Source organism: Myotis daubentonii, chromosome 5, assembly GCF_963259705.1.
Source record: "Myotis daubentonii chromosome 5, mMyoDau2.1, whole genome shotgun sequence".
Taxonomy (NCBI): Eukaryota; Metazoa; Chordata; class Mammalia; order Chiroptera; family Vespertilionidae; genus Myotis; species Myotis daubentonii.
Window position 1 is genome coordinate 24431322 of NC_081844.1, and position 12114 is coordinate 24443435.

General features: G+C 41.1%; 1 pseudogene; it reads left to right on the top strand.

Annotated features, from left to right (window-relative positions):
* LOC132234517 (adhesion G protein-coupled receptor E2-like) overlaps window positions 1-12114 on the top strand; it is a 674172-nt pseudogene that overhangs the window by 100881 nt on the left and 561177 nt on the right.

The following is a 12114-nucleotide window of genomic DNA, read 5'->3' on the forward strand; positions in this document are numbered from 1 at the left end:
ATAAACATGGATGCTAAACTTCTTGACAAAGATTAGCAAACCAGAGCCGGAAACACATTAAAAAAGATCATACACCATGACCAAGTGGGATTTATTCCTGGGATGCAAGATTGTTACAATATACACAAATCAATAAGTATGAAGCATTACATAAATAAAATCAAGATAATACCACATGATCATATCAACAGATGCAGAGAAAGCTTTTGATAAAATCTAGTACTTATCAACACTAATAAAAGAGAAAAATGGTAATTGGTGTACGATGATACCCTTTTCATTGGCTAATCAGGGCTATATGCAAATTAACTGCCAACAAGATGGCGGCTAATTTGCATATGTAGGCACAATGCAGGGAGGCGAAAGGGAAAGCAGGAAGAAGCCCCCTGCCACTGACAGTGATCAGAAACCCAGGGGGGAGCTAAGAGCTGGGGGGCAGCCATAATCGGAGAATCAGGTGCCTTTTCCACCCTGGCCAGTGATAGCAGGAAGTAGGGGTGGAGTCAGCGATGGGAGCTAGGCACGGTTGAAGCTGGCAGTCCCGGGAGCTAGGGGTCCCTTGCCTGGGCCTAAAGCGAAGCCCACGATCGTGGGACTGCTGCAGCTGTGGGTCCCCGCTGCCCAGGCCGGACACCTCAGCCAGAGGCGTCCTGCAGGGGCAGGGGTGGAGCCCGCGCGATCGCGGCTCCCCCTGCTGCCACTGCAGGTCCCCGCTGCCCGGGCCGGACGCCTAGGCCAGAGGCGTCAGGCCTGGGCAAGGGGCCGATCCTGCGATTGGAGGGTGATGGGGGTCAATGCCTGAGGGCTCCCAGTATGTGAGAGGGGGAAGGCTGGGCTGAGGGACACTCCGCCCCCACACACACCCAGTGCATGAATTTCGTGCACCAGGACCCTAGTTTATAATAAAAACTCTCAGCAAAGTGGGAATATATATGACAAACCCACAGCCAACATCATACTCAATGGGAAAAATGACAAGCATTTTTCTTAAGATTGGGAACAAAATAGGAAAGTTTACTGTCACCACTCTTAGTCAACAAAGTACTGGAAATCCTAACCAGAGAAATCAGATAAGAAGAAATGAAAGGCATCTAAATTGGAAAAGAGGAAGTAAAACTGTCATTATTTGCAGATGACATGACATTGTACATAGAAAACCCTAAGAATTCTACCAAAAAACTATTAGAAGTGATAAATAAGTTCAGTAAAGTAGGAGAATACAAAATAAATATCCAGAAATCAGTTGTATTTTTATACACCAATAATGAAGTATCAGAAGGGAAACTAAGAAAACAATCCCACTCATAATTGCTTCAAAAAGATTAATAAACCTAGAAATAAATTTAACCAAGGATGTAAAAGACCTGTATTGGGAATATTATAAGACACAGTAGAAAGATATTGAAGAAGATACAAATAAATGGAAGCATATACTGTGTTCATGGATAGGAAGAATTAACATCATTAAAGTGTCCATACTACCCAAAGCAATCAGTAGATTCAAGACAGTTCCTGCCAAGATACCAATGATGTATTACAGAGAACTAGAATAAATATGGAACCACAAAAGACCACGAAAAGCCACAGCCATCTTGAGAAAGAAGAACAAAGTTGGAGGTATGCTATCTTATATCAAATTATACTACCAGGCCATAGTAATCAAACAGCATGGTACTGGCATAAAAACAGACTTAGATCAATGGAAGAGAATGGGGAGCCAGAAATAAACCCATGCCTTTAAAGTTAATTAATACTTGACAAAGGAGGAAAAACATACAATGGGCTAAAGATAGTCTTATTCAATAAATGGTGTTGGGAAAACTGGACAGATGCATGCAAAAAAATGAAACTAGTCCATACACCAGAATAAACTCAAATGGATTAAAGACTTAAATGTTAGACTCAAAACCATAAAAATACTAGAAGAAAATCTAGGCAATAAAATCTCAAACATTTCTCATAGCAATATTTTTTTCTGATATATCTCCGCAGGGAAAGGAAACAAAAGAAAAAAATAAATGTGATTACATCAAACTAAAAGGTTTTTGCACAGCAAAGGAAACCATCAACAAAATGAAAAGACAATCCATTGAATGGGAGAACATATTCTCTGATACATATGATAAGGGGTTAATATCCAAAATTTATAGAGAACTTATAAAACCCAACACCCTAAAAGCCCAAACAATCTAATTAAAAAATGGGCAAAGGACCTGAATAGACATTTCTCCAAAGAAGACATACAGAAAGCCAATGGATATATAATAAAATGCTCAATGTCACTAATCATCAGAGAAATGCAAATAAAAACCGACAAACAACAAGTGCTAGCAAGCATGCAGAGAAAAGAGAACCCCTGTGCATTGTTACAGGATTGCAGGTTGGAGCAGTGGCTGTGGAAAGCAGCTGTGGAGTTACGTCAAAAATTAAAAGTGGAACTGCCTTTTGACCCAGCAATTCCACTTCTGGGAATTTATCCAAAGAAACCTGAAACACTAACTCAAAATGACATATGCAACCCTATGTTCGTTGCAGCATTATTTACAATAGCCAAGATCTGGAAACAGCCCAAGTGCCCATTAGTAGATGCCTGGATAAACGAAGCTGTGGTATATTTACACAATGGAATACTACTCAGCCATAAAAAGAAGGAAATCTTACCCTTTGTGACAGCATGAATGGACCTGGAGAGTATTATGTTAGCAAAATAAGCCAGTCAGAGAAAGACAAATACTCATATTGGAATCTAATGAACTAACAAGCAAAACAGAGATGGATACATAGATAGAGAGCAGGCTGACAATTGTCCAGGGGGAGAATTAGAGGGTTGGGAAGAGTTGGAAGTATGAGCAAAAAAGAAAAAAAGGAGAAAGAACTCATGGACACAGACAACAGTGTGGTGATTGATGGGGGTGGGGGTAGTGAGGGTAGGTGGAAGAGGGTACAGAGGGGATAAATGGTAACTGATGGAGACATGGCTGTGGGTGGTGAACACACAATGCAGTGTACATATGTGTTGTGGAATTGTGCACCTAAAACCTGTATAATTATATTAACCACTGTCACCCCCAATAAATTCAATGAAAAGGAAAAAAAAATAAACTCCTTGAGGTTCTGAGATCTAAAGGGGAGATAGAGCTTCTATAAACAGCTTATTCCACTCAGTGGTCTGGTGTATTAGGGTAGTCCTCCTTCAAGATACCAAGCAGTTGAATCCAGAATAGTTGATCCAGAAATTTGTGCATCCCTAAGCTTATATATTTGCATGTTGCTTTCCTGGTAGTGATATTCAATTTTAGCACCATTTTTTATCCACCCAAATTACCTGAGGTCACCTTCATGAGTATTTGTACCAGGTCAGCTAAAAAAGGAATAATATTTCTAGGCTGTGAAATATAAAATGGACCACAAAGCCCATGCATTTATCTGTATCTCTCTCCTGCTCCCCTGCTTTCTCTCCCCATTCCAAATCCTAGTATTTTTCAAGTTCTAAAGAACGCCATTTACTGAAAGAAAAAATAAATTATTTTAGTATTGAAGATGGCGGACTAAAGTTTGCATGCGTACATGTATGCACAAGTGCGTGCATATGCACACACACCCCCTTTCTTAGAAGTAATCAAAATTCCACAAGCACAATGAAAAACAATACCACCATTTCAGTTTTCTGTGAAACTTGAGAATAATTGGAAGGGATGCTAAAATCAGAGAAGACTGACTAGAGGTACATATGGGAGGAAACCTGAATAGTTTGTTTCATGGCTATAATAGTGGGAATGATGTAAGCAAGTTTTTATTTTAATATACTAGTTGGCTTAAAGATTCAGAGAAGTTGAAGCTAAGTGTGTAATTTCACAAATAGACCATATTTGCAGGAAGAAATTTGACTCGGGCTGTGGAGGTCAACATGTATTTTGGACACGAAAGCCTCACCACTGACATTTCACTTTGCTTGGATAAATCTTAAAAATTCACATAAAATCCCGCTGACACCCTATAATATAGCCCTGACCAGGGTATTACAGAAATATATTGGAAATAACTCCTCCAGGAAAATCCATCTGCTTTTAAGATAAGTAATCAAAAGAACAAACACAATATCTATACAAAATATCATAAGAAAAATGAAAAAATTATAAGGAAGGCTCACCAAATAACTGTTACCTGAAGCAAATGAAAGTTTGCCTTATTTACCGCGAATCAGAATATGTAGAGAAGCACTGCCTTTATAGGCAAGAAATAAAAGCAGAGATGTAAGGTCTCGTGAAGAGAAGTGTTATGAAGTTGTGCATAAGAAAAGCTCAGTAAATAAATGAAGGGGGAAAACCCTACAAGTAATGAAGGTAAAGTTTAAGGATGTATTAAGAATAGACCCTGATGCCATAGCCAGTTTGGCTCAGTGGATAGAGCATTGGCCTGCGGACTGAAGGATCCTGGGTTTGATTTTGGTCAAGGGCATATGCCTGGGTTGCGAGCTTGATCTGCAGTGGCAGATGTGTAGGAGGCAGCCAATCAATAATTCTCTCTCATCATTGATGTTTCTATCTCTTTCTCCCTCTCCTTTCCTCTCTGAAATCAATAAAATGTATTAAAAAAAAAGAATGGACCCTGATGAAAACACAGTTTAAGGAACATAGAGGATGAGAATGGAAAAAATTAGTAAAATTAACATTAAAAAGAGATAAAAATAAGAATCAGAGAAAAAAATATGGGAATTAGACAAAGGGGAGCCACCATATGCATAATTGGAGTCTTCAGTGAAGAAAACCAATTTAATGAAGAGAGAAAATTCTTTAATGTAGATTTAAAGACATATTTTAAAAAATTGAAGAAAGGTTGAGTTTATACACTTAAAAGAAACACCTTGCATGGGTGGGAGGGAGGATAGCCAAGATTGACAGTACAGTTGTCAAACTTAAAAATTTAAAGGAATTTAAAAACAGCTACATAAATGTTTTTTTTTAATTAAATATATTTTATTGATTTTTTACAGAGAGGAAGGGAGAGGGAGAGGGATACAGAGTTAGAAACATCGATGAGACAGAAACATCAATCAGCTGCCTCTTGCATGCCCCCTACTGGGGATGTGCCCACAACCCAGGTACATGCCCTTGACTGGAATCTAACCTGGGATCCTTCAGTCCGCAGGCCGACGCTCTATCCGCTGAGCCAAACCAGTTAGGGCTACATCAAAGTTTAAATGTGGCAATATCTATCAAAATTACAACTACAAATTTGACTCAGCAATGTTATTGTAAGAACATAGAAACAAAATAATGAAAAGAAAATGTTTATCTTTAGAGGCTTGTTAAAGTTTAAAATATCCATAGAATGGAAAGCTACATAGATGAAAAATGGTTGAGAAAGTTCTTTATGTACTGGTTTAGAATCTCTCAATATTTTAAATACAAAAAAAAGCATGAGAGTGACTATGGTGTGGGAAACTGTTTATTGCCTTCACTATCTGATAAGCATAGACAGAGAACTCCCCGAAACCCCCCCGAAGGCTGGGTACCTTTGAAGCCCTAGCAAAGGTCAGAGCTAGGCGCCACCTCTGTTTGTCCAGACAGTGGTAGCTGAAACTACTCCCCCATTTATTATTATGTAAATCCTTGCTGATGGGCTAGTCTGCTTGTTACTGGGGGGTCACCTGCCTAAGGGCTATGCTATGGGTACATCCCAGATCAATAAAAGCTTGGTGAGGCCTGAGCACGGAGAAAAGTCCTTTGGGACTTGCCGCCTGGTCCCCCAATATTGCAAAATTATCTCGTGTCTTTTTCTCTCATTTGCTGTGCGGCTCCTTTTTCAGATACCGAACCCTACTCCATGCAGAACGTGGAGGGAGTCTTACTCAACACTATGGTATGCAATAGCGTGAATGAAAACAAAACTGTATAGTATGTGCTTGTTTATACATAAAATATCTCTAAATGGACTCAGAAGAAACTGAGATTTCTTCTAAGAAGCACCCTGATCACTGAGAAACATGGGTGGAAAGAAGACTTCAATGTTATCCCTTCTGTTACTTTTGAGTTTTATTTTATTTTATTAAAAAAATTTTTTTTTTATTGATTTCAGAGAGGAGGAGAGAGGGGAGAGAGAGAGAGAGAGAGAAACATCAATGATGAGAGAGAATTATTGATCGGCTGCTTCTTACACACCTCCTACTGGGGATTGAGCCCGTAACCTGGGCATGTGCTCTGATGGGGAATCAAACCTTGACCTCCTGGTTCATATTATTGTAAGAACATAGAAACAAAATAATGAAAAGACTCAACACTTAACCACTGAGCAACACCAGCCGGGCTACTTTTGAGTTTTAAATTGCTTTATCTCTTCAAAAATTTAAATAAGAAAATTTGCACAGTGCATTCTATTCTATAGCAAAGTGGTAGAAAGAAACACATTAGTGTTTTAATTTTTCTGGATTCCCATGAAGCCTGGCCATTTAGCTAAAAGAGTTCTCATCCTTATCTCCATTTGGATCCCCATTACCTGATATCATGTGGGTGAATCTCAATTCCTGGTGACCAGTTCTCATGCAGAAATGCCTGATTCTGAGGGTCCAGGGCCAGGGGGGGCTCAGATAGCAACTTACCCATCCGTGAAGAGGAGGCCAGGCCCACCACAGAAAGTAACCTAATCACCTGGGCAGAAGACACTAGTTTGGCCCTAGATACAGCTGGTCTCACCAGCTGCCCTCTGATCACATCTCTTTCTGGCCTCTGCAGTTCCAAGCATCCCTATCTCATGGTTCCTCTTACGGCTCTCACCTGCACATCATACTGGACCACAAGGACAGCAAAGCTGCTGAGGTGGGTGCATTGGCAGATGGTGCTGGTGCTTCTGGTGCTCACCCTCCTTCAGCCTTTGGTGGCCCAGTGACCACATCCATCCTGACCACGTTCCCAGAAGACACAGAGCACCTCCTTCCTTGGCCAAGGGAACAGCGGCTGTAGGAACAGGGCACAGGTGTGAGCTGGTTAATGATTCTGGTGCTCAGAGATGCTGAATCAAAGCTGACTCTGAAAAGGCTGACTTTCCTGGGGAGCTGATGCTCCTATGGGGGAGGCCCCTTGAATCTAAGGCTGAGCTGAGCAGCAAAGCTGTTTCCAGACTCAAGCTCCTGCCACACCTACAGCCCAATCCCACCAGCACTCACATGGTGGGAGAAGATGAAAGTGACTGGGGAGCTGAGCTTCTGGGTGTCTGTGTTGTGCAGAAACGCAGAGTTGACATCGGAGAGCAGGATGCCATTGTGTGTCTCATGCAGAACTGCCTGATTCTGAGGGTCCAGGGCCAGGGGGGCCTCAGACAGCAACTTACCCATCTGTGAAGAGGAGGCCAGGCCCACCACAGAAAGGCCTACAGAACAAGGTCAAGATTGACATCTCAGGGTCCCCAACAGGGCTACTTCCTCCTCATATGAATTCTCCCTTGTGGCCCTACCCCCCCTACACTTTATTTTTTAATCTTTAATTCTCTGTCTTGCCCCATGGTGAGATCACAGGGGCTTTCCCCTCCCTATCTGAGACATTACCCAAGTCACTGGATTTCTGCACCACGTCCACTTCAATTGCCTGGTTCTGTCCCAAGGTGACCTCTCCCACTCCTTGCTCCTGCACCTTCAGATACAGTTCTGTAGTGGTGATGGCATGAGGGATGGGAGAAGCCAGGTTAAATCTTGCAACTGGGATTAAATTTTTCAGTATGTTGGTAAATGACATGAATTTTAAGTACTAAAAGAAGAGGAATGTAGCTGGTTTAAGAGTGTAATTTTAGCATTTTTAAAAGCTTAAAAGTGTCTCTAAAAATTGCACTTACTTAGAAAACATTCTACTAAAACTGCATATTCTCAAGAAAAGGAAAAAATGCTCATGAACAAGGTGAGGATTCTGTCACAATGACAATTCTAATTCTAGTTCAAAGATTTTAAAAATTTAAATGTATACAACATAGTAATACAACACTACTTTTAAATCTGATTGTAGATATTTGCAATTCGAAGTCTGACAAGAGTCTAGTATGCAGAATATTCAGAGGTGGGCGAAAGTAGGATAATAATAATAATTACAATAATAAATAAATAAATAAATAAATAAATAAAACAAGAATATACTTTATTTCACATACTCACAACTGTAAACCTAGCTTTCCCACCCTTGTATAGAGTTCTTAAAACTCAATAATAAGAGAAATAACCCAGTTTAAAACTAGGTAAAACATTTGAATAAACATTTCTCCAAAGAAGATATAGAAAGTTCCAATAAGCACATGAAAATATATTTAACATCAGTAGTTATTACATAAATGGACATTAAAACCACAATGAGATATCACCTCACACCTACTAGGTTGGCTACAATAAAAAACTAAAAACAATAACAAATTTTGGCAACAATGTGATGAAATGGGAACTCTCATATACTGCTGATGGGAATGTAAATGGTGAAGGCATTTTGGAAAACAGTTTGCCAATTCTTAAAATGTTAAATATGGAGTTATGATATGTCCTAGCAATTCCATTCCTAATTATCTAACCAAAAGAAAAGATATCCACACACATACTTGCTCATGAATGTTAATTCATAAGATCTCAAAAACAGAATAACCCAAATACTCATCAACTAATGACTAGACAGACAAAATGTGTATAACCTTGTAATGACACACTACTTAGCAATAAAAAGAAGTGAAGTACTCATACATGCTACATCATGAATGAACTTGAAAAACATCATGCAGAGTGAAAGAAGCTGATTACATAAGACCACATCTATATATATATAAAAGTCTAAGTGATCGTTTAACCATTAACTATGATGCACACTGACCACCAGGGGGCAGATGCTCAATGCACAGGCATGGAAACATGGAGTAGACTGATGAATCTCAAAGGGAAGGGGAGAGGGGGGAGGGCGGGAAGAGATTAACTAAAGATCTTATATACATACTAGAGGCCCGGTGCATGGATTTGTGCACCTGTCAGGTATCTCGGCCTGGCCTGCTGGGGATAAGGCCAAAACCAGCAGTCCAATATCCCCTGAGGAGTCCCAAATTGCAAGAGGATGCAGGCCAGCCCGAGGGACCCCACCATGCACTGGGCCTCTAGTGTTATATAAGTCCATTCATATGAAATATAAAGTAAGCAAACCTGTAGAGATAGGAAACTGATTAGTGGTTGCCATGGAGTAGGGGCTCCAGGAATGAGGGTAACTGCTGATGGGTATGGGTTTCTTTCTGAGGTGATGAAAATGCTCCATAGCTTTTTAGCAGTGATAGTTTTACAACTTTGTGAATATGCTAACAACCATTGAGTTATATACACTTTAAAGGGTGTATTTATGGTATGTAAATTATATCCTATTAACACTGTCAAAAAACACTTGATCAAAAAGTCTGCCTGGTAATTGTCATTTACATATGGTGAAGTTAAAAAAAAAGTCAGGAAATGCTTTATTTGAAATAAAAATAGAACCATTTGAGGAGGAAACTGGTCTTGTAAGGGTGTCAGGCTATAGAAACTGTGAACAATGCACTGCCCTGGCGAGGGGGGGGGGGGGGGGGAGAGGTGAGGAAGGGGAGGGTTGTTATGCGGCCACCAGGAGGACCATCAGGATGTGGCCTGACACCTGGGGCCTTCCTGCAGGGCCACGAAGGGGGCAGGGGGCAATATCTGCAAGACAAAGACCCCAGCGGGATATATATAGACAGGCTCTCTGCATGTTCCTTCACTCTGATCTGGAAATTATTCCCGGAGTCCACTGGTGTTAATAAACGGGGCCCCTCCCTTTCTCTAGAACGCGTGCTTAGTATTTCTTTGCTCTTCTGTAACACATTAATAGAATGATTGTAATGACCAGATTACTTGAGGATGGAGTCAGAGGGAAATATTTTCGACCAGTGCTTAATCTCATCTCACCATCTCCCTGGCCAGTATAGGTGTTGAAAGAGTGAAAGAGTTGCACAAAAATAACACGTTTCATCAATGAAACCATTGATATAATGTTATTTAAGATTGCACTTAAAATAGATAAAATATTATGTAATTTTCAATATTTCAAGAGTAATTGCATTTTCTTCATTTGCAAGCAGTGTTTATTTTTAAATACTTATTTTTTATGAATGTAATTGCTGGTATTTTATGTTATAATTGTATAAATACTATAGTGTACTTATTGATATTTGTTTTGTTTCTCATTTAAAAAAATATTTTATTGATTTTACAGAGAGGAAGGGAGAGGGATAGTTAGAAACATCGATGAGAGAGAAACATGGATTAGCTGACCCTTGCATGCACTCCACTGGGGATAGAGCACACAACCAAGTGATACCGAATTTTTGGACTGGAACCCGGATTCTTTGTCCACTGGAATTGAAGAATGAATCAACGGGCAGAAAGTGGAATAGCAAAGGTGGAGCTTCATTGAAGAACAAGTACAGACTCCCACGTGGGGAGAGGGAAGAGTCCCACAAAATGGACTCCCAAATAGGGAGGGGAAAAAGGGTCCCGCTGAGTTCCTTTTCCAATGGTATATAAAGGCTGCAGATCCTGGTGCCTTGATATCCCCTCTGATTGGTCAAATTCCCCTTAGAATTGGTTACTATAGTAACTCCTGGGCTCAAAGGTCGAACCTCACGTAGGACTTGTGAGGTTCTCCCCCCTCCTCCCTTTGGGCTTTCTTCTTTTCCATCTGAATGAAGGGCTTCCTTCTCTTTATTTTGTAAATATAGACCTTTCTTGGCTATTTCCAGTTCCCTTGTCTCATGGAAATATATCTGTTGCTACTTCCTTGTCTTATGGAAATGTAACTGCACCTGGCTTCCTTGTGTTATGGAAATGTGCCTTCTCCCAGTCTGCAGCCCTGTGTTTTTCCATGGATCCCAATTCTAAAAAATCCCTAAGCCTGCCTATGTTCCCCCAGAGTCCCTGCTTCACAAGGTACATGCCCTTGACCAGAATTGAACCTGGGACCCTTCAGTCCATGGGCTGACGCTCTATCACTGAGCCAAACTGGCCAGGGCTTGTTTCTTATTTTCTTTTTTTTTAAATTTAAGCTTTCTTTTATTATATAAGTAATATTTTAAATAAAACCCTGAGTTGTGAGTGTGGTCACGTGGCTTCAATGTGGCAGTCTCTAGGAAGAGGGAGGAATTAGAGGGTGAACATGTGGAGCAGGAGCCTGGGGCAGACCCAGGAATTTACTTGTGCCTGCAGGAGCTTGATGAGTCAATGGTCCATTGGGCAAGACCCTGCTCAGCCCTCTCAGAACACCCTCCAGACCAATGAGCAGGTTGGAGACTACAAAGTGCAGCTCTGAGCGGGCAGGGTCTCCAGGTCTCCGGGGTGTGAAGCAGCTCTTCCACCTCCTTCATGAGATCCTGGGGGAACGGCGACACAAAGCCAGTGGGCAATAGACCAAAGGGCCTGTCTGAAGACTCTGATTATTTAGCCCCAGAGAACAGACCATAGAAATTGTCTATTTGAAGAATAACAATGGCACTGAATTAGATTCCTCAGATGTTTAGATCTCAGCCACACAGAGGTGAGCCTGGGTTAGGAATTCTAAAGATGACATAAACCCAAATTCTGAAATCAGCAACAGGGAAAGAATCATAAGTTAGTGCACCTGGTGGTTTTTAAAAAAATTGATCTTAGAGAGGGGAAGGAAAAAGGGAGGGAGGAGAGAGAGAGAGAGAGAGAGAGAGAGAGAGAGAGAGAGAGAGAGAGAGAGAGAGGAGAGAGAGAGAAATATTGATGTGTGAGAGATATACACCTGACCCAGAGATCGAACCTGTAACCTAGTAACCTAGTGATGTACCCTAACCAGGAATGAAACCTGGGACCTGGTGGTGCACTGGATGATGCTTCAACCAACTGAGCCACCCTGGCCAGGGCACCTGGGTGTTTTTGAAAATGCTTCGAGCCGAAACCGGTTTGGCTCAGTGGATAGAGTGTCGGCCTGTGGACTGAAAGGTCCCAGGTTTGATTCCAGTCAAGGGCATGTACCTGGGTTGAGGGCACATCCCCAGTAGGAGATGTGCAGGAGGCAGCTGATCGATGTTTCTCTCTCATCGATGTTTCTAAGTCTCTATTTCTCTCCCTTCCTCTCT